At 46.3% G+C, this 19419-nt stretch overlaps 2 long non-coding RNA genes across 2 annotated transcripts in view; both read left to right on the top strand.

Annotated features, from left to right (window-relative positions):
- LOC309333275 overlaps window positions 1–19419 on the top strand; it is a 393037-nt gene that overhangs the window by 22695 nt on the left and 350923 nt on the right. The window lies entirely within an intron of this gene.
- Window positions 12211–12431, top strand: LOC309333288. Its single transcript, XR_014152450.1, has 2 exons — window positions 12211–12325; window positions 12367–12431. It is a non-coding gene; the product is annotated as an uncharacterized lncRNA (long non-coding RNA).

Genomic DNA, 19419 nt, shown 5'->3' with positions numbered 1-19419 from the left:
TCAATATTGAAAAAGGGACACGACAAGGGTGCCCTCTATCCCCATTATTGTTTATCTCGGTCCTGGAGGTGCTTTTGAATATGATTAGAAGAGACCGGTCAGTTCGGGGCATTGAGGTTGGAGTGAAACAATACAAACTGAAAGCATTTGCAGATGATTTGGTATTAACATTACAGGAGCCAGTTTCTAGCACAAAAAGAGTTTTGGATTTAATTTCTGATTATGGTCGGGTGGCGGGATTTAAGCTGAACAAGCAAAAGACTAAGGTCTTAGCAAAGAACCTAACGTCTACAGAAGCAGATGAGTTTTTGAAAGAGACAGGATTAAATGTGGTTAAAAAGGTAAAATACCTAGGGGTGTACCTGACTTCTAAAAACTTGAATTTGTTTAAGGACAACTATGAGAAATGCTGGTCAGAAATCAAAAGGGATTTGGAAACTTGGACAAGACTAAAACTTTCCTTGTTAGGCCGAATAGCAGCTATAAAGATGAATGTTTTGCCGAAAATGTTATTCTTGTTTCAGACCCTGCAGATTGTGGACAAAGTGGTATGTTTTGGAAAGTGGCAGAAGGATATCTCTAAGTTCGTTTGGCAGGGCAAAAAGCCCCGAATTAAGTTTAAAATACTAACAGATGCGAAAGAAAGGGGGGGATTTGCCCTGCCAGACTTGAGGTTATATTACGAATCTACAGCCTTCTGCTGGATGAAAGATTGGTTTTTGTTAGAGAACACTGATGTCCTAGATCTGGAAGGGTTTGATAACGCTTTTGGGTGGCATGCGTATTTGTGGTACGACAAGGTTAAAGTTCATAAAATGTTCAAAAACCATATTGTTAGAAGAGCAATTTTTATGGTCTGGACAAAATATAAAGACTTATTGGAGAGCAAAACACCAAGGTGGCTTTCACCGGCAGAGGCCAAGGCACGTAAGAGACTTAACATGGAGGCCTACTGGCCAAAATATTGGGAATTAATTGAAAAAGATGGTGACAATTGGAAGCTGCAGAGTTTTGAAAATGTAAAAAGCAAGGTGCGAGACTGGTTGCATTATGCTCAAATTCGGGAAATTTTCAAAACAGATAAAAAGGTTGGGTTTCAGGTGGAAAAATCGAAATTAGAGACAGAATTGTTAGAACCTAAAGACAAATTACTTTCAAGAATGTATAACTTGCTGCTTAAATGGAATACACAGGATGAGACAGTCAAATCCGCCATGATAAAGTGGGCACAGGATATTGGACATAACATTATGTTTGAGGACTGGGAAAGGCTATGGACCACCGGATTGAAATTCACGGCATGTAGTGCCCTGAAAGAAAATATTATGAAAATGATATACCGGTGGTACATGACCCCAGTCAAGCTTGCTAAGATATATCACCTGTCTGATAATAAATGCTGGAAGTGTAAAGAGGCGGAAGGGACGTTCTTTCATCTCTGGTGGACATGTCCGAAAGTGAAGGCCTTTTGGGAAATGATCTATAATGAGTTAAAAAAGGTATTTAGATATACCTTGCCTAAGAAACCGGAGGCCTTCCTTCTGGGCATTGTAGACCAGAATGTGTTAAAGAAGGATAGAACTTTTTTTATGTATGCTACAACAGCAGCAAGAATTCTCATCGCAAAGTGTTGGAAGACACAAGATTTACCCACACTGGAGGAATGGCAGACGCAGTTGATGGACTATATGGAACTGGCGGAAATGACTGGCAGAATCCGAGACTTGGGAGAAGAAAAAATGGAAGAGGACTGGAAAAAATTTAAGGACTATTTACAAAAATATTATAAGCTGTATGAATGTTAAGAAAATGCACTTTTTAGGAAATATTAGCCCCAGCAATGGTAATTAGGTGAAATGAAAACTAAGGCACAAGAAAAGAGAGGTGAAATTAAGAAAAATCTTTATTGCATTATGTTTTAATCACAATATATAAGATCATGGTTACAATAACTTTGACTTTGGTAACATGAAATTGAAAGATACAATAAGTAATGAATTGAAAGATACAATAATGAACTGAAAGATACAATAAGTAATGAAATAAGATAATAAATAGCTGAAGACTTTGTATTATGAATATTGGGTTACAAATATATTGAAATGGGTAATATGACAAAATGAAAGATACAATAAGTGATGAAATAAGATAACAAAATGCTGAAGTTGGTATCATAAATAATGCAGATTCGGGAAGATGTGGGGAAGTCCAAAAGATTCTGTAAAAGAAATATGATTTATGAAACTTTTGTATTTTATTCTTTGTTCTTTTTTATTCTGTAAAACTAATAAAAATATTTTTTTTTAAAAAAAAGGTTATATATGCCTCTTTCCAAGAATCAGGGATCCTCCCTCCTTGGATAATGTTATTAATAACGTCCATAAGCACCGGCGCTAAGTATTCCCCTAGCGTTTTATAATATTTTGAGGACAGACCGTCCGGCCCAGGGGCCTGCTAATAGCCTCCTTGATCTCATCTACAGTGATCTTCTTATTCAGTTGTACACTATCCTCTTCTGTTAGGTATTTCCCTCCACATCGCTCCAAGTAGTTTCTTATTTCTATACTATCTTCTTCTCCTTTTTCATACAGCTTTTCAAAAGATTGGATAAACCTTTTTTCTATTTCGTCTGGGTCTTCTATGATGTTATCCTCCATTATTAATTTATTGATCACATTTTGTTTCTTCCTTTTTCTTAGCTGCCACGCAAGTAGCTTCCCCATTTTATTTGCCGACTCAAAGTATTTCTGCTTCATAAATTTAATTCTCCATTCTATCTCTTGGTTTAATAAGGCTGAATATTGTGACTGCAACACTTTAGAAGTTCGATTAATCTCTTCGTCTGCCGGGTTTATGGTCAGTTTCCTCTCACAGTTTCTCAACTGGGTAAGGATCTCCTCTTTCTTTTGTTCCCTTAATTTCCTTCTATGACTATTCTGTTGTATTAAAAAACCCCTTAGAACCGCCTTACTGGCGTCCCATACTATATTTATAGGGGTGTCTTTGTTCAGGTTTAAATCAAAATAATTTTTCAGAGTACTTTTAGCCTTTTCCGTCACTTCTTCAATTTCAAATAAATATTCATTCATCCTCCACCTATACTGTCCCTTTGCTTCGTTTTTTATTTCCATAACCAAGGGGCAGTGATCAGAGAGTGTCCTGGGTTGAATTTCACATCTCGTTACTCTTAGCGATAATGCTCTTGTCACCCAGATCTGATCAATTCTGCTCCAGCTCTGGTGGGGCTCAGAATAGTGGGTGAACTGTTTAATAGTCGGATTTTTATGCCTCCAAACATCAATTAAGTCTAAGTTCTCCTCAAGATCATTAAAAGATTTCGGTAATTTTCCCCGATTTAGTTTCCCCTTCTTTTCACTTCTATCCAAATCCGGTACTGGAACACCGTTCATATCTCCAAGCAGGATTAGTTTATGAACTTCAAGCTCTAACAAAATGCGTTCTAATTTCTCAAAAAACTCTGCTCTATTTGTATTCGGGGCATACACCGTCACGACATTAATCCCCCCCCCCGGGAGTTTAGTTGGATTCCCAATATTCTACCTTCTTCATCTTTACAAATTAATACAGGATCCCACCTTTCTTTAACATAAATCACTACTCCTTTTTTCTTATTTATCTCCGAATTAATAAACTCTACCCCCAGTTTTTTATTCACCAGAATATGCTTGTGTTTCTTAGCTATGTGGGTTTCCTGAAAGCAAATCACATCATAGTTCTTATTTTTCAAAATTTTCTCAATTTTATTCCTTTTAACTTTCTCGTTCAACCCGTTCACATTCCAGGACAAAAATCTTAATGTGTGCGCTATTGTTTCCCTTTATCTATTACGGTGTTTCTGACCAAAGTCTCAAACTATAATCTAACACCTTTGTTTCCTGAGAGCTCCTCCTCTTCTGCCGTCCCTTCTCCCACTACGGCCTCATCTTCTTCATCTCCTGATTCCTCCCCCCTTTCTTCCTTCCCCTGCTCTCTGTCCTGTCCACTCCTTCTCTCCTCCTCCTCCTCCTCCTCCTCTCTAAGTCTTAGTCTATTTTCTACCTTTCCAAGTTCTCTTTCATACCTTCTCATAAACTTCTCCACCTCCTGAATATCCACCAGTCTAAATTTTTTGTCTTTATAGAAAAAAGTAATCCCTTCCGGGAACTCCCATCTAAATTGTATACCATTTCTCTTCAAAACGGCTACCACTTGTCTATATCCTTCTCTTTTACGTAGCAGTCTAACTGGTATTTCTTTATAGATAATAATAGGTCTGCCGTCAATTCTTAACTTATTACGGTAGCTCGTTCTTAAGATTAAATTTTTCATTTCCAATGAATTAAAGATCACTAAACAGTCCCCCCAAAAATTATTAGTTTTTAAATGTTGGGGTCTTGTCATTCTAAACACATTCTCTATGGCAAGAGCCATCTCTTCTTCTTTTAAACCCAACCATTTAGAGAGTTCCTTGGTCATTTTCCCTCTTATGTCCTCATTTCTTTCCTCAGCTACCCCCCTAAATTTTAGGTGAAGCTGTTTTTGCCGCATATCTGTCATAGCTAAATTGTCCCAGATTCTATCTTGTGATTTGTTCAGCTCTCTTAACTCTTCTTTCAACTTCATTGTCTCTTTTTTCTGTTCTCTCATCTCCTTCTGCAGTTTTTTATTAGATTCCTCCATTATTTTGGATTTTGCAGATAAGTCTTGAATCTTAGTTGAGAGTTCTCCAACTGCTCCTTCTATCTTTTTATCAATCATCTCCTGTACTTCTCCCAGTTTACTTTCCATGTATAATTCATTTTGCTTAAATTCCTCCTTTATTTTTGCCCATAAATTGTCTAAGTCTTTGATTTCCTCCTGGCGGGACGGCTTCCTTTCCCCTGGGGTCCCACCCACTTTCTTCCCTTCTTTCCCGTCCTTCCCCATCATTACCAGATCTCTCCCTTAACAGACTCACTACCTTACACTCTCCTTTCCTCTTTCCCCCCTGAGATTCCCAGTTGTAAACAAAAATAAAGCGATTTTCCACTCAAATTTAAACAGTCCCTTCACTACAGTTCGCCAGCCCAGTCCCAATACATCAATACATCAAGGAGTGGTAGTTCCGTAAGAATTCCGAGGAGAAGTACAAAAGGAGAAGTATGAGAAGACTTCACCGAGACCCGTGTGTTCTCTCTCACTTCGCTCTCACCACTTCAATTGTCCAAACCAGTCCTGAGCCGCGAAGATGATGGAAATTAATAGCCCGCAGCCGAGCCTTAACGGCGTGTTGTCCAATTTAGTCCCGCTGGTAGTCTCCTTTCAGCAGGTCGCAGTCAAAATCAAAATCAAAGTCAAAGTAACGTGAGCTTGTCTTTCTAAGCCAAGTAGTACTGGTTGGGGGCCAAGTGGTGCTGGTTAGGGAGCTACGCAGCCCCCGTCCACCCTGGGTCCAACTCCAACCGCCGGAAAAGGTCGCACCAAAGAGGAGGGGAAAAGCGGCAAGGAAAGAAAAAAGGGAAACAAAAAAAGCGGCACAGAAAAAAAAGAAGAACTAAAGTTGAGGGTGGGAGGCAAATATACAGACAGCTGTGTTGATCTCTTAGCGTAAAGCCCGAAAAATAAAATAAAATATAGTCTTTAAGATCTTTCCACGTCAAGCCTCTCTATCTCCCCTATGCAGCCTCACTCCTAACTTGTTCCATCAGTTCCTCACAGTTCCTCACAGCTTACGGCCTATATTTTTTCAAACAGAGGGCGTAATGGGATCAAAAGGGCTGAATATAAGGCACGGAAGGCAGCGTAAACAGCGTAAGCAAGGCGAGTGAGATTAACTGTGAAACTAAAAAAGTTCAGTTGGCATCCTTATTGTTAATTGAAATTCTGTAAGTCCTTAAACTCCTTCGGTAATAATATCGTAAGTTCTCATTACAAACTCGGATCGTACTCACTCAGTCAGACTAACCGAGACTTCCACATTCCTACGACTTCCAGTCTGCGCCATCTTAACTCCACCACCGAGTGAACTCCAAAACATAATCCAAAAACATCCAGGCACCTCCCAGCTCCAAAACTAGCTTCACGCTTTAAAAGTGCGCTTTAAAAGAATGCTAAAAAACACTGGGGGTCCCGTTCTTGTCTTAAGGAAGCTCGTCGCATTTCCCAGCTGAAGCTCGAGGCATCGCGCTATGGAGTCGGTGCTTTCCCAAATCGCGCTAGCGGCCCTTCGTCCTCTCGACCTGTCATCTCAGAGAAACGGCACGGCCGCATCCACACCGCTGGGAGCCTATCCCCCAAGGGTTCCCCCCTTGAGGTTTTTGGGGTACGCTGAGCCCTAGCGTCTTCCCCAAGCCTCCACAGCGCCCAGAAAACCGAGAACGGGTTCTCCGCGCTTCCTCACTGTCCACGACCGGAACCGGAAGTCAGAAATTGGAGTTTCTTCAATATATTTATGAGTAGATAATTTATTACGGTCAAAGACCAGCTCACATGACATAACACAATAAAAACAGCGCAGAATCTGGCTACTAGCCAGGTCATCTTATGATCTTTGCCTAAGAGGAGAGAATTAAGTTTAGACTTGTCTGAAAGATCGGTGAGCCTCTTCAGCAAAGGATCAATGGTGTCTCTATGAATCTCGACATAAAAAGGACATTTTAAAAAATATGTGTTTGAGGCTTCCTATTTCCCCTAATGGGCAGGCGCAAAGTCTCTGTGCGTATAGGACCCTTCTATAGGAGCCTTCCAGAACCAGTGAGGGCAAGGCCGGGCTTCTAGCAAGAGTGAAAGCTCTTCTTGCATTTCTGGATGTGAGGAAATAGAGATATGCTGCTGGAGCGGCTCCCGTTTTCTATGATTTTATAATCGGGATCCTTGTACAGTCCTGTTGTCTCTCTATGTCCATGATTCTTTGCCTAACCACGGATCTAGCTTGGCCCAGGCCCATAGTTATGAGGGTTTGGGGAGCAAGGCCCAGTTTCTGAAGAGTGTTTAAGACTGCTGTCTGCCAGCCAGACTAAAACTGGTCACTCAAAATCAATGGGGCTATTTATTTATGAGTATAGTATTGGCAATGGATCTTACTTGAACTGCTTATGAGAATATTCTATTTTCTTCAAACTTTGCTAAACTTTGTAATAAAATGGGAGATGTTTTTTCCTCAAAATTTGGCAAAATATTAAGGAGCATCGCCATACTTGATGACTCTTCCACCTTAAGCACAGTAGCCCCCCTTGTGGTGGGACAGAGCCACGGAGCCAGCTGCTGATTGGAAGGTCGGAGGTTTGAATCCCTGCAATGGAGTGAGCTCTGTTAGTTTCTGTGTGTTGCCACTGTGCAGTGCTTTGGAGTCACAAGACTCTGTTTACATTCCACACATTCCATACTGTTGGAAGTCTCACGGGAGACAGATGTGACGTTACTGGTTTCCTGTTCCTTTGTTCCTTTGTTCCAGTTGCTCTCTGCTCTCACAGAGAGAGGATTTCTTTTCTGTCTGCGTAGTAAGAAATAAAGCATAGCGATGTAGCCATAAATCTCATCACTTCCGCGTGCTGCTTTGATTCTCTGCTGAATGGGATGTGCCTGGAGCCTCATCAAAGGCTCAGGTTGTCAATCATGTCGGAGGCGATTCTGAAGGAATTGGCCGGAGGAAGATGAGCTTTCTCAGCTTGGCCGAGCGCAGGTTCCAACAAGCTCCCGTTGCTCTGTCCCAGCTCCTGCCAACCTAGCAGTTCAAAAGCATGCCAGTGCAAGTAGATAAATAGGTACTGCTGTGGCGGGAAGGTAAATGGTGTTTCCGTGCGCTTTGGTTTCCGTCACGGTGTCCTGTTGTGCCAGAAGCGGTTTAGTCGTGCTGGCCACATGACCTGGAAAGCTGTCTGTGGACAAATGCTGGCTCCCTCGGCCTGAAAGAGAGATAAGTGTTGCAAACCCATAGCCACCTTTGACTGGACTTAACCGTCCAGGGGTCCTTTACCTTTTTACCTTTTTTACTTGATGGCATCACTGCAGATGAGAATGGGATAGGACAGGTTGGTGCTGATGTTGAGGCTGCATGAATGCACCAGCAGGAATGCAATGGGCTCCACTATGTCATGCATTATTGATCTTTCCTTCCCCTTGCCGCACCCTGTTCAGATAAGCTGCAACCATGCTTGTGTTGGGCATGCAGCTCTGCCTCACCACAAGGGCAACTGCTGTTTAAGAGAAGAACAGGTACAGAACCATGAACAGTTTAGAAGAATAGAAACAAGGAGGGCAGGGCACAGCAGTGTGATCTGTGCATCTCTCCCCAGCATGTATTCTCAGCCCAAAATAAGAGGCAGAATAAGTGCTACCTGATGAATATTGATGGCACTCTATAGTTAAATTAGTTGAGACTGTCCATTCTTTCTCAGGTATGTGTCACAAAGTAATTAATGGAAAACACCTAAAGTAACATGCTGCGTTTGCACAACTGTCCAGTAACTGGCTGGCAGAATTTGGAGGATTGGGAAAAGGCAACAAAATGTGCTGCGTTGCCCTGGCATTCTGCATGCCACAGCTGTTCCTGCATGTAGCAGTGGATGAGGCCAGGAAGAAGAGCTTTGGCTTTGGCTTTTACACACTTCATGCAGCATCCAGAGTCCTTTAGCCTGATCTGTTTTGCTTCATTGCTCCTCACCACAACAACTTCCATCTCCATCATCTTTCGATCTTTCATGCTGGTCTTCAGTTTGCTATCTCAGGCTTTTTGAGTTTAAGGCAATAGGGCCAGTTTAAGATAGTCCAATGAAATTACCAAAAAGTCTGGAAATGCAATGAAGAACAGTACAGCTTTAAAAAAGTGTGCAGCTTAAAAAAAAGGGGGGGGGAGAAAAAGTACTGTAACTATTTCATCCACATAATTAATTTACAGAACAGAAGGCATTGCATAAATAAAATCCATACAAAGAACCATAAATAAATTTAAAATACCCAAACCATTAACACAACAAAAAAATTGCAGCACATCTTCAACAGGTTTTTGATTATAAAAGATGGGGAGGACAAAATAACAGTAAAGGGGAGGTTGTTCCAATGTTGGAATGCCACCACAGAAAAGTCCCTGTCACACACCCCTGTTGGGATTTCAGCCCCCACCAGTTGCCCCGCTGGCAGGAAACAGCAAGAGCTGTCTCACAGTGTGGGAAAGGAAGTGAGACTCTGTTCTCAGCCAGTCTCACTGTGTGCTGGGAGGAGTTTCTCTCAGTCTCTTTGTTAGTTTCTGTTTCCTCACTGAGCAGCTGCTTGCAGTCACAGGACTGTTTACATTCCACAGTCCAGATACTGTTGGATTCTCACGGGAAAGGGAGACGGGATGTGACATTACTGGTTTCCTGTTTCCTTTGTTCTTTGTTTTCCCATTCTTTAGTTGCTCTCTGCTTCTCACAGAGACAAGATGTATTTTTCTTTGCTCTCTGCATAGCTTAGTAATAAAGCATAGCAATGTAGCATCATACCCATCTCATCCTTCTGTTGTGGACTTTGTTGTTTTAATGCTCTGCTGGGTGGGCTCAAAGAAGATGAGCCTTATCAGCTCGGAGGACCGGAGCTGAAATCTAATATTCTTGGTTATGGACTCCAGAAGGACGGAATCCAGAATGACGGACGGCAGAGGAACGGAATGCAGTTATCTTCTCTGTGTGTCAAGAAGATTGATGAGAGGTATGTGCTCTTGCCCCGGGAAGCCTGCCAGTCCCTAATTAATGGCAATAAGGGGTGGACTTTGAACTCTTTGCCAAGCACTAACCGGTAACGGCAGAAAGAGAAGGCCTTAAGACGTGTGCTCTTGGAATGCAGCTCTTGGTAAACAGACAGAGCTTGCTTTAAAGACACAAGATGGCCAGTCCAAGAGTATCAGAGGCTCTTGAAAACGCTTTAGGAATTCCAAAGCTCGGGAAAAATAATTATCAAAACTGGGTGCAATATGCAGAGGCTCTGCTACAAAAAGAGGGTCTGTTTAATGTGATAACAGACACCCCCCAGCTCCTATAACTGATGAATTATGATGCCATTAGCAGACAACAAGGCAAGTATCCCGAGGCTGCATTTCTTGTATGCGGGGATTTTAACCAGGCAGATTTGAAAGTGGCCCTACCTAAATTCTATCAACACATAAAGTGTGCAACCAGGGGAGAAAGGACTCTGGACAGGCTGTATACAAATGTCAAACAGGCCTATAAGGCCGAACCACTGGCACATCTAGGCCAATCTGATCATGTGTCCCTGCTCCTCACTCCTGAATATATTCCATTGAGGAAACGGACTCCAGCTATAAAGAGGGATATTACAATATGGCCAGCTGAAGCATCCCAACAACTACAAGACTGTTTTCATGACACTGATTGGGAGGTATTCGCCCAACAGGATGTAGAGACTCATACTGAGCAAGTGTTGGACTATATCAGGTTCTGCACTGACAATGTAACACAGAGGCGCTGGATAAAGATCTACCCAAACAGGAAGCCCTGGATGACAAGGGAGGTCCAGGGGTTGCTAAAGGCAAGAAATACTGCTTTCAGAAGTGGAGATAAGTCGTTGTACAGCTTAGCTAGAGCGGATCTAAAGAGAGGTATCCGTGTAGCAAAGGAGGCGTATAGACAGCGGCTGGAGAACCATCTACAAAGCAACAACACCAGGCAGGTGTGGCAAGGTGTACAAGAATTAACAGGGTATAAATCCAAGGATTCCCTGGCAGACGAGGGAGGGGCATCCCTCGCAGAGGATCTGAATGCCTTTTTTGCCCGTTTTGAAGTAACATCTGCAGCAACACCTGCTGAGGCTTTACCACCACCACCACTCCCTGTGAAGGCCTTGCCACCATCACCACCATCATCATCATCAGTACAAAGGAATGTGGTAGTCTCTGTGGAAAAAGAAGAGATGAGGAAGGTGCTGAAGGGAATCAACCCAAGGAAGGCCACAGGGCCAGATGGGGTAGCTGGAAGTGTACTGAGAGACTGTGCAGATCAACTAGCAGGAGTTTTCACTGGGATTTTAAATCGATCCCTAGCCCAGGCTATTGTTCCATCCTGCCTAAAGTCCTCTACTATCGTTCCAATAGCAAAAAAATCTAACCCGGAAGATCTGAATGACTTTCGTCCAGTAGCACTCACACCTATAATCATGAAGTGCTTTGAAAAGCTGGTACGAAATTATGTCATTGCCTGCCTACCAGAGGGACTGGACACATTCCAATTTGCTTATAAAACAAAAAGATCGACAGAGGACGCTGTGGCGATTGCCCTCCATGCCGTTCTTGCACATTTGGAGCAGTGGGGGGATTATGCCAGACTGGTTTTTTTAGATTTCAGCTCGGCATTTAATACCATTCTACCACAACGTCTGATGTCTAAACTGGAAGATCTGGGGCTTCTGTTATCACTTTGTGGGTGGATATTGGACTTTCTGTCAGACCGCCCCCAGAGGGTTCGGTTGGGCCCTTATACCTCTAATACGCTTAAGACTAACACAGGAACACCACAGGGATGCGTACTTAGTCCGCTCCTTTATATTCTCTACACGTACGATTGTGTCGCTGCTCACCCTAGTAATAGGGTTGTCAAATTTGCAGATGACACAACCGTGATTGGGCTCATCTCTGAAAGGGAGGGTGAAACGGACTATAGAGATGAGGTGGAGCGGCTGACAGAGTGGTGCAGAGCTAACAACTTGCTCATAAATACAAGGAAGACAAAGGAGCTTGTGGTGGACTTCAGGAGACAGAAGAGCAATGTCCAGCCACTTTTGATTGATGGGGTCTGTGTGGAGAGGGTAACAACGTTCAGATTTTTGGGTATTGAATTACAAGAGGATCTGTCCTGGAGTGTCAACACAAGGGGGCTTGTGAAGAAGGCGCAGCAGAGACTGTACTTTTTGAGAATCCTAAGGAAAAACCATCTTCCGCAGAAACTGCTGCTTGCCTTCTATCACTGTGCCATTGAGAGCGTGCTCACTTATGGCTTATGTGTGTGGTACGGAAGCTGTACTACCCAGGACAGGATGGGGTTGTGCAGAGTTGTTAAGGCAGCAGAGAGCATTGTTGGCTGCCCACTTTCCACCTTAGAGCAGATTTATGCCACAAGGTGCCATATGTCCAGGAATGCACTGGACATAGTAAAAGATCCATCACATCCTGGTCACTGTCTCTTCGAGCTCCTGCCGTCGGGACAGAGATACAGGACGATGAAGACAAGAAAGAGCCATCTCAAGAACAGCTTCTTCTCCAGAGCGATCTCGGCCCTGAATGGGAAACCTGGACTTTGAAAGTCATCTAATCTTCCTTGCTGTATTATACTGTATTGTTTTAATTAGTGTTTTTATAGTTGTTCTGATTTTGAGTGGAGTGCCCTACCTGGGTGGATGGAGCAGCCAAGTAATTTCGTTGTCCCCGAGAGGGGGCAATGACAATAAAGATATTATTATTATTATTATTATTATTATTATTATTATTATTATTATTAATGGAAAGCCAAGGATTCGAAAGCGAGGGGAACTCTGACGCTTATTGTGTCCCCTGAAGAGCTATGTCTTTTGCGTGACAAGGCCTCAGCCAAAGAAATATGGGACAGTTTGCAAGAGTCACATTTAAGAACAGAGGCGGGAGCTTCTTTGTTCTTTTATGCCAAGTTGCATGATATGGCACTTGTTGAAGGAGCAGATGTACGTGCTCACCTCATGGAAATGCAGAATCTCAGGCATGAGCTGCAACAGCGAGGAATCACCTTTCCAGAGGCTTTGTATTCCTTCATGATTCTACATTCTTTGGGTTCAAGTTGGGAAGCGATTGCCAGCCAGCTTGCTGTTTTGCCTAATGCTCAGCTAACGGTAGCGCATGTTACTGCTGTGGTGTTGAATGAAGCGGATCGCCGTAGTGCTAGCTGCATCACTAAGGGGGAGTCCTCACAGACGTCATCCCAGAATGCAGTGGAACCATTAGATGGCGCCAAAGCTTTGAAGGCAGTGAAATGCTACTCGTGTGGACGTCTAGGCCACGTGAAGAGGGAATGTAAATGTAATGGGAATTGGGGTTGCTTGTGTGTAAGCCGCAACTGCTCCAGACTGCGTTGTTTGGCTCAACCTTTCCCTGGCTGGACAGCCCTTACTCCGTGGCTGTCCTAGTCACTGGCAGAATCCATCAGTGGGCGTTTCCTGAACTTCTTCCAACATAAAAGTTCTTTGACACCAAGTCTCCGCCTAGCCTCCCTGCGCGGAAGCTTTCTGCGCAGAGTGGGCATCCCTAGCGGAGGTCCGGTGCTCTCCCCGCTGGTCTCGGTGGAAGAGTCTTGGAGCCCTCCCTCCGAAGCCCTCTCAGACTCCCCTTTCTTCCTGGCGTCACGCTGATTTCCTTCCCCAGAGGAAGTGCTCTCTCTCCCCCTGCTGGTTCCCTCTCCTGCGTCATCGCGGAGCCTTACCTCCACTCTTGGCTCTGATGGCAGTTCCCTGACATCCACCTCCCCCCCAGGGCCCTCCTCACCCCCGGCCCGTTCCTTTGACGGTGATGCGGGGAATCCCTGGAAAGAGCTATCCCCTTCCTCAGATGATTCAAAGATAGCTCTCCACCTGCTGCTGTCTCTTTCCGCTGGCCAATCTTCCCAGCCCGATTCCTCTCCCTCTGATACCTCACCTCCCTCCTCTTCGGAGGCCGGATATCCCCTAAACTCTTCTTCATCATCCGTGGTGCCAAACTGCTCCTCCCAAAACCTCTCTAGTGGTTTCGGCTTCCTTGGGAACCTGCGGTGAAGCTCCTCCCGCAGATACTCATCCCTGATGGTTTCTGTAGGAACCCAAGTGTTTTCCGACTCGGGCTCCCCCTCCCAAGCCACCAAATATTCCACCTGTCTCCCCCTCCACCTTGAATCGAGAATTTCTGCGGCTTGACTGCTGAGTTCCCTTTCCTCCACCTGTGGGTGAGTGGGGATCTCTCTCTCTCGCCCCGGAAATTCCCTTCCCTCCCGGTATGGCGATAGTAAGGACCTGTGGAACACCGGGTGCAGTTTCATGTTAGTCGGCAAGTTGAGCCTAAAGGCCACAGGGTTCACCTGCTGTGTTACCACGAAAGGTCCCAGTCTCCTTGGCCGTAATTTCTTACAACCTCCCTTGAACGGTAGCCCTTGGGTTGACAACCACACCCGGTCCCCAACCCTTATGGTTTCCCCTTCTCTACGGTGCTTGTCTGCCTGCCTCTTGTACGCTTCCTTGGCCCTTTCCAGGTTCATCTTAAGTTGTTGGTGCAAGGCCTCCATTTCTTCCACAAACTGCTCTGCCGCCGGCACACTCCACCTCTCCTCCCCCTCCCCTGGGAAGGCCCTGGGGTGACACCCGTAATTGGCCATGAACGGACTCATTCCCGTGGACACATTTTCAGCGTTATTGTAAGCAAATTCGGCCAGCGCTAGTTTTTCCACCCAATCGTTCTCCCTCTCGCCGGCATAGCAGCGTAGGTACTGTTGGAGTATGCTATTCGCTCTTTCTGCTTGCCCGTTGGTCTCCGGGTGTCTGGCCGTCAAGAAACTCACCTCGACTTGCAGCAAGCTCATGAGCTTCCTCCAAAACCTGGAAGTAAATTGCCTTCCCCTGTCGGACAAAACCCTCAAGGGGGCGCCATGCAACCGAAAAATGTGATCTACAAACAGCCTGGCTGTTTCCTCTGCCGTTACTGCATGCAAGCAAGCAATGAAATGGCACATTTTGGTTAACAAGTCGACTACCACCATGACGGCTGTTTTCCCCCTGGACTTGGGCAAATCGGTCATAAAATCTATGGATACCACCTCCCATGGTCTTCCCGGAGTGGGCAAGGGTTCCAGTAACCCCGCGGGTGCTGCCTTCTCCCCTTTAGCTCGCTGGCAGCGGTCGCACCCCCGTACGTATTCCCGTACATCTTCCCTCACTCTTGGCCACCAGAACTGCCTGGTGACAAGTAACATGGTTTTGTGTTGACCAAAATGCCCCGCCGTCGGGCTGTCATGTAGTTGTTTGAGTACTCTTCTCCTCAAGTCCCCCTCTGGTACATACAATGCTCCCCTGCAATACAGTGCCCCTTCTTTCTCCTCAAAACCCCCCTGGTTTTCTCCTGCGTCCCTGAGCTCCCTGATTTTGGTTTGGGCGTACTCGTCGTCCCTCGTCAACCCTGCTAGTTCTCGTCTCCCTACCAACACTCCCCCACACACCCATCGGTCCTCGGGTATCACATGTCATACTTCCGGCGCTCCCTCTCCTTCCAAGTACTCCGGCTTACGGGAGAGGGTGTCTGCTCTGACGTTTTCCTCTCTGGGTACGTACCGAATCTCAAAAAAGAACTTGGAGAACTCCTGAGCCCATCGCACCTGTCTCTGGTTGAGGACCCGTGCCGTCCTCCAGTATTCCAGGTTCTTATGGTCCGTGCACACCTGGATCTTGCGCTGCGCCCCTATCAACAAATGTCTCCAGCGTCGGAATGCTTCATAAATTGCAAGCAGTTCCCAGTCATACACCGTGTAGTTCTGTTCTGACTTGCTCAGCTTCCTCGAAAAAAAAGTGCACGGCCTCCAGTCGGACTGGTCTCCCGGCTGGAGCAGTACGGCCCCCACCGCTCTGTCTGACGCGTCTGTCTCCAGCCTCATTGGCTTCTGCAGATCCACGTGCAAGAGCTGCTCTTCCGAAGCGAACACCCTCTTTAGCCTTTCAAAGGATTGCTGTGCCTCTTCTGTCCATACAAACTTCCTCTTGCTACTGAGACAATCTGTGATGGGTGCAGTTAAGTGGGCGAAGTTCTTGATGAACTTCCTATAGAAGTTCCCAAACCCCAGGAACCTCTGCACATCCTTCCGGGTCTTGGGGGTCTTCCATTCCAGCACCGCCTGCACTTTGCTTGGGTCCATGGCTAAGCCCTTGTCCGACAACCTGTATCCCAGGAACTCGACCTCTCGGGCATGGAATTGGCACTTCTCCAGTTTGACCCACAACTGGTCTCCTGCAGCCTCTTTAGCACTTCCCTGACGTCCTTAACATGCTGCTCCTCGTTCTCCGAGTAGATTAGCACGTCATCTAGAAAGGCCACGCAATTCTTGTACAGTAGGGACCCCAACACGTGGTGCATGAAGGATTGAAAACAGGCGGAGCCCGATTGTAATCCGAAAGGCATAACCAAGTACTCAAAGGCCCCCAGAGGGGTGAACATGGTGGTTTTCCATTCATCCCCCTCCCTCATCCTAATCAAATTGTACGCCCCCCGCAGGTCCAGCTTGGTAAAAATTTTCCCCTTCCTTACCCTGGTTAAAATGTCGTCAATCCTGGGCATTGGGAAGGTCACTGGTTCCAATAACAAATTTAACCCCCTGAAGTCCACTACTAATCTAGGCTGTTTGGAGTCCTTTTTGTCCACAAAGAACACCGGACTGCCCCCCACCACCCTCGATTCTCTTATGAAACCTCTCTTCAGGTTCTTGTCAATAAACTCCCGCAACTCCTGCATCTCCCTCTCTGACATGGCATACAGCTTACCCACTGGCAGCTGAGCCCCTGGGAGTAGGTTGATTTGACAGTCAAAGGTCCTATGAGGGGGTAGTCTATCAGCCTCCTTCTCACTGAAGACGTCTTCCAGGTCAGCGTATTGCGGTGGTACCTTCCCCTTTTCCCCTACCACCATCCCTGCCACCCTGGCTATGGCCATCCTCGGGGTTCCCCCCCCCCCCGTGGCAGTGTTCCAAGCAGTGAGCTGACCCAAAAGTGACTCTCCGCTGGTGCCATGCCCCTACTGGATCATGCAGTGCCAGCCAGCTCATCCCCAGTATGATTGGCGGTCCGGCCAGTGTGGCAACGTGAAAGGCAATGGTCTCAGTGTGTCTGGAGACCCTCATTTTCATGGGAGGCGTCTGGTGGGTCACCTCCCCTCCCAGGAGTTCTCTGCCATCAATGGTCGCTACTTGTAAGGGGTGCTCTAGAGGCACAACGTGGAGCTGGTGCTCTAGTGCAAAATCCCTGCTAAAAAAGTTGCAAGAACTGCCCGAATCCAGCAGTGCCTTCACCTTGATTGGGTGTCCGTTAGGGAGTTCTAGTACCACCTCTATGGCTATGGCTGCTCGGGGAGGGTCTGGCTTGGGCACGTTTACTGGTTGCTGGCCTGGCTGCTGTGCCCGCTCATCGGCAGCCAAGCGTTGGCGTTTCCCTGTTCTTTATTATTCCCCTCCTCCTCACTACCAGCCACCCCCACCATTCCTTGCCATGCCTTTCTCTGAGGGCAGACCCTGGCAAAATGTCCTGGCTGTTGGCAGAGAAAACACTTCTTGGTCGTTTTCCCCTCCCTTTTGCACCCCTCGCTGTAGTTTGAAACCCCGCACGCGCGTGCCCCTCCACTCTCCATTGGCTCCGCTGGCTGGGAAGGTTGCTCCGGCATTTCAGGAATGCGGTTGTCATGCCAACGCTCTGCTCTCCCTTCCCGCTTCTCTAAATTGCGCGCCTCTTGGCGTACTCCAACAGCAAGACCATTTTAGTCAGCTGATCCATCGATTGCGGGCGGGGTGAGCGGGAAAGTTTGTCCTTTACCGAAGGGGCTAAGCCTTCCTCAAATAGCATCTGCACTGGTTCCGAACCCAGTTCCCACCCAATTTTTTGGATAAGCATCGCAAACCGCGACCAGTACTCTCTAACTGATTGGCTCCCTTGTTTGCACGCCATCAGTTCCCTGCGCGTCACGCTCTGCTCCACTTGACTGGAAAACATGAGGTCCATGGCGCCAAAATTTTTCCTAAAGTCCTTTAAGGCAGCATTCTCCGATGCCATTAAGCGTCGGACCCATTCTCTGGCAGCGTCTTGAAGATGCCCTATCGCATAGGCTACCCTTGCCCCATCGTCCACAAAATCATCATACTGCAGGTCCAGCGCGTACTGCACCTCTGTCCTGAATGCATTATAATCTCTGGGATTGCCCCCAAACTTATGCACCAGTCCCGGTACCTTCCTGGCGATGGGGGTGGGTTTCCTCTGAGCATCCTGAGTCCGCCTTTCATCTAGCCCCGCCGCTAGTAGAGCCAGCTGCTGTTCCAAATCTCTGTTTCCCTCCTCCAGAGTTGGTCCTCCCTGTGCTCCCTCTCCGGCGCCTGCTCCTCCGGTCCGACTCATGGTGCTGCATGTCCTGCTTTGTGCACAAGCAACGTCAAGGACTGACGGATTGCTGTAATGGGAATTGGGGTTGCTTGTGTGTAAGCCGCAAACTGCTTCAGACTGTGTTGTCCGGCTCAACCTTTCCCTGGCTGGACAGCCCTTACTCCGTGGCTGTCCTAGTCACTGGCAGAATCCGTCAGTGGGTGTTTCCTGAACTTCTTCCAACATAAAAGTTCTTTGACACCAAGTCTCCGCCTAGCCTCCCCGCGCGGAAGCTTTCTGTGCAGAGTGGGCGTCCCTGGTCTCGGTGGAAGAGTCTCGGAGCCCTCCCTCCGAAGCCCTCTCAGACTCCCCTTTCTTCCTGGCGTCACGCTGATTTCCTTCCCCAGAGGAAGTGCTCTCTCTCCCCCTGCTGGTTCCCTCTCCTGCGTCATTGCGGAGCCTTACCTCCACTCTTGGCTCTGATGGCAGTTCCCTGACAGTAAACATCCCAAGGCCAAGACAACAGAGCAGCGCAGCAAAAGCTCAACGCGTGGAAAAGGCAAAGACAAAGGTCCAAAGTCCAGGGCAACGCAAAACAAGGCAATGGTCTCACGCTTCACTCCAAAGGTCCAGAAGACGTCTAGATCTTTCTTCGTTGTTGACTTGGGAGCGACCAGACACATTTGTCGAGACAAACATCTCTTTGTGTCCTTTACTCCGCAGGAAGGTGCGATTCACCAAGCGGATAACCACATGATCTCCAGTCAAGGCTATGGAACGGTTGTTCTTCACAGCTTGGATGCATCAATTGTTCCAGATGCTGCACACAACCTACTGAGTGTCTCGCAGCTGACTGAACAGGACATAGACGTTTCCTTTAAGAAGAGGAAGTGCACTATCACCAAGAAAGATGACTTTGTATTGCATGCTGATTATATTGATCATTTATTTGTATTCCATTATGATGATTCTGTTGATGTTGTGCAGGATGAAACTTGTTGTATTGCAGGTTCTAACAAGGTTTTGCATGCAGGATGTATTCATGATTATCACCGGAAATTTGGTCATTTGAACTTCGAGGCAGTTTCCAAAATGCCTGCCTTAGTTGAAGGTATGACTATTAAACCCTGCAGGTACCACATGAAGTGTAAGGCATGCGCAGCGAACAAGGTCAAAATGGCTGCAAAAGGTAAAGTGTCTAGTAGACAAGCTACAAAACCATACCAGGTAGTGCATGCTGATCTCGTTGGTCCACTATCACCCTCTTTGGGTGGAGCCAGGTATTTCATGGTCCTCATTGATTCATTTTCCAGGTATATTTATGTGTTCAATCTCAAGCAGAAATCAGAAGCATTT

Source organism: Podarcis erhardii, assembly GCF_964252035.2.
Source record: "Podarcis erhardii genome assembly, chromosome: W".
In the NCBI taxonomy this organism is placed as follows: domain Eukaryota; kingdom Metazoa; phylum Chordata; class Lepidosauria; order Squamata; family Lacertidae; genus Podarcis; species Podarcis erhardii.
Note: the sequence above shows the minus strand (reverse complement) of the source record. Positions and strands in the feature narration are given on the sequence as shown.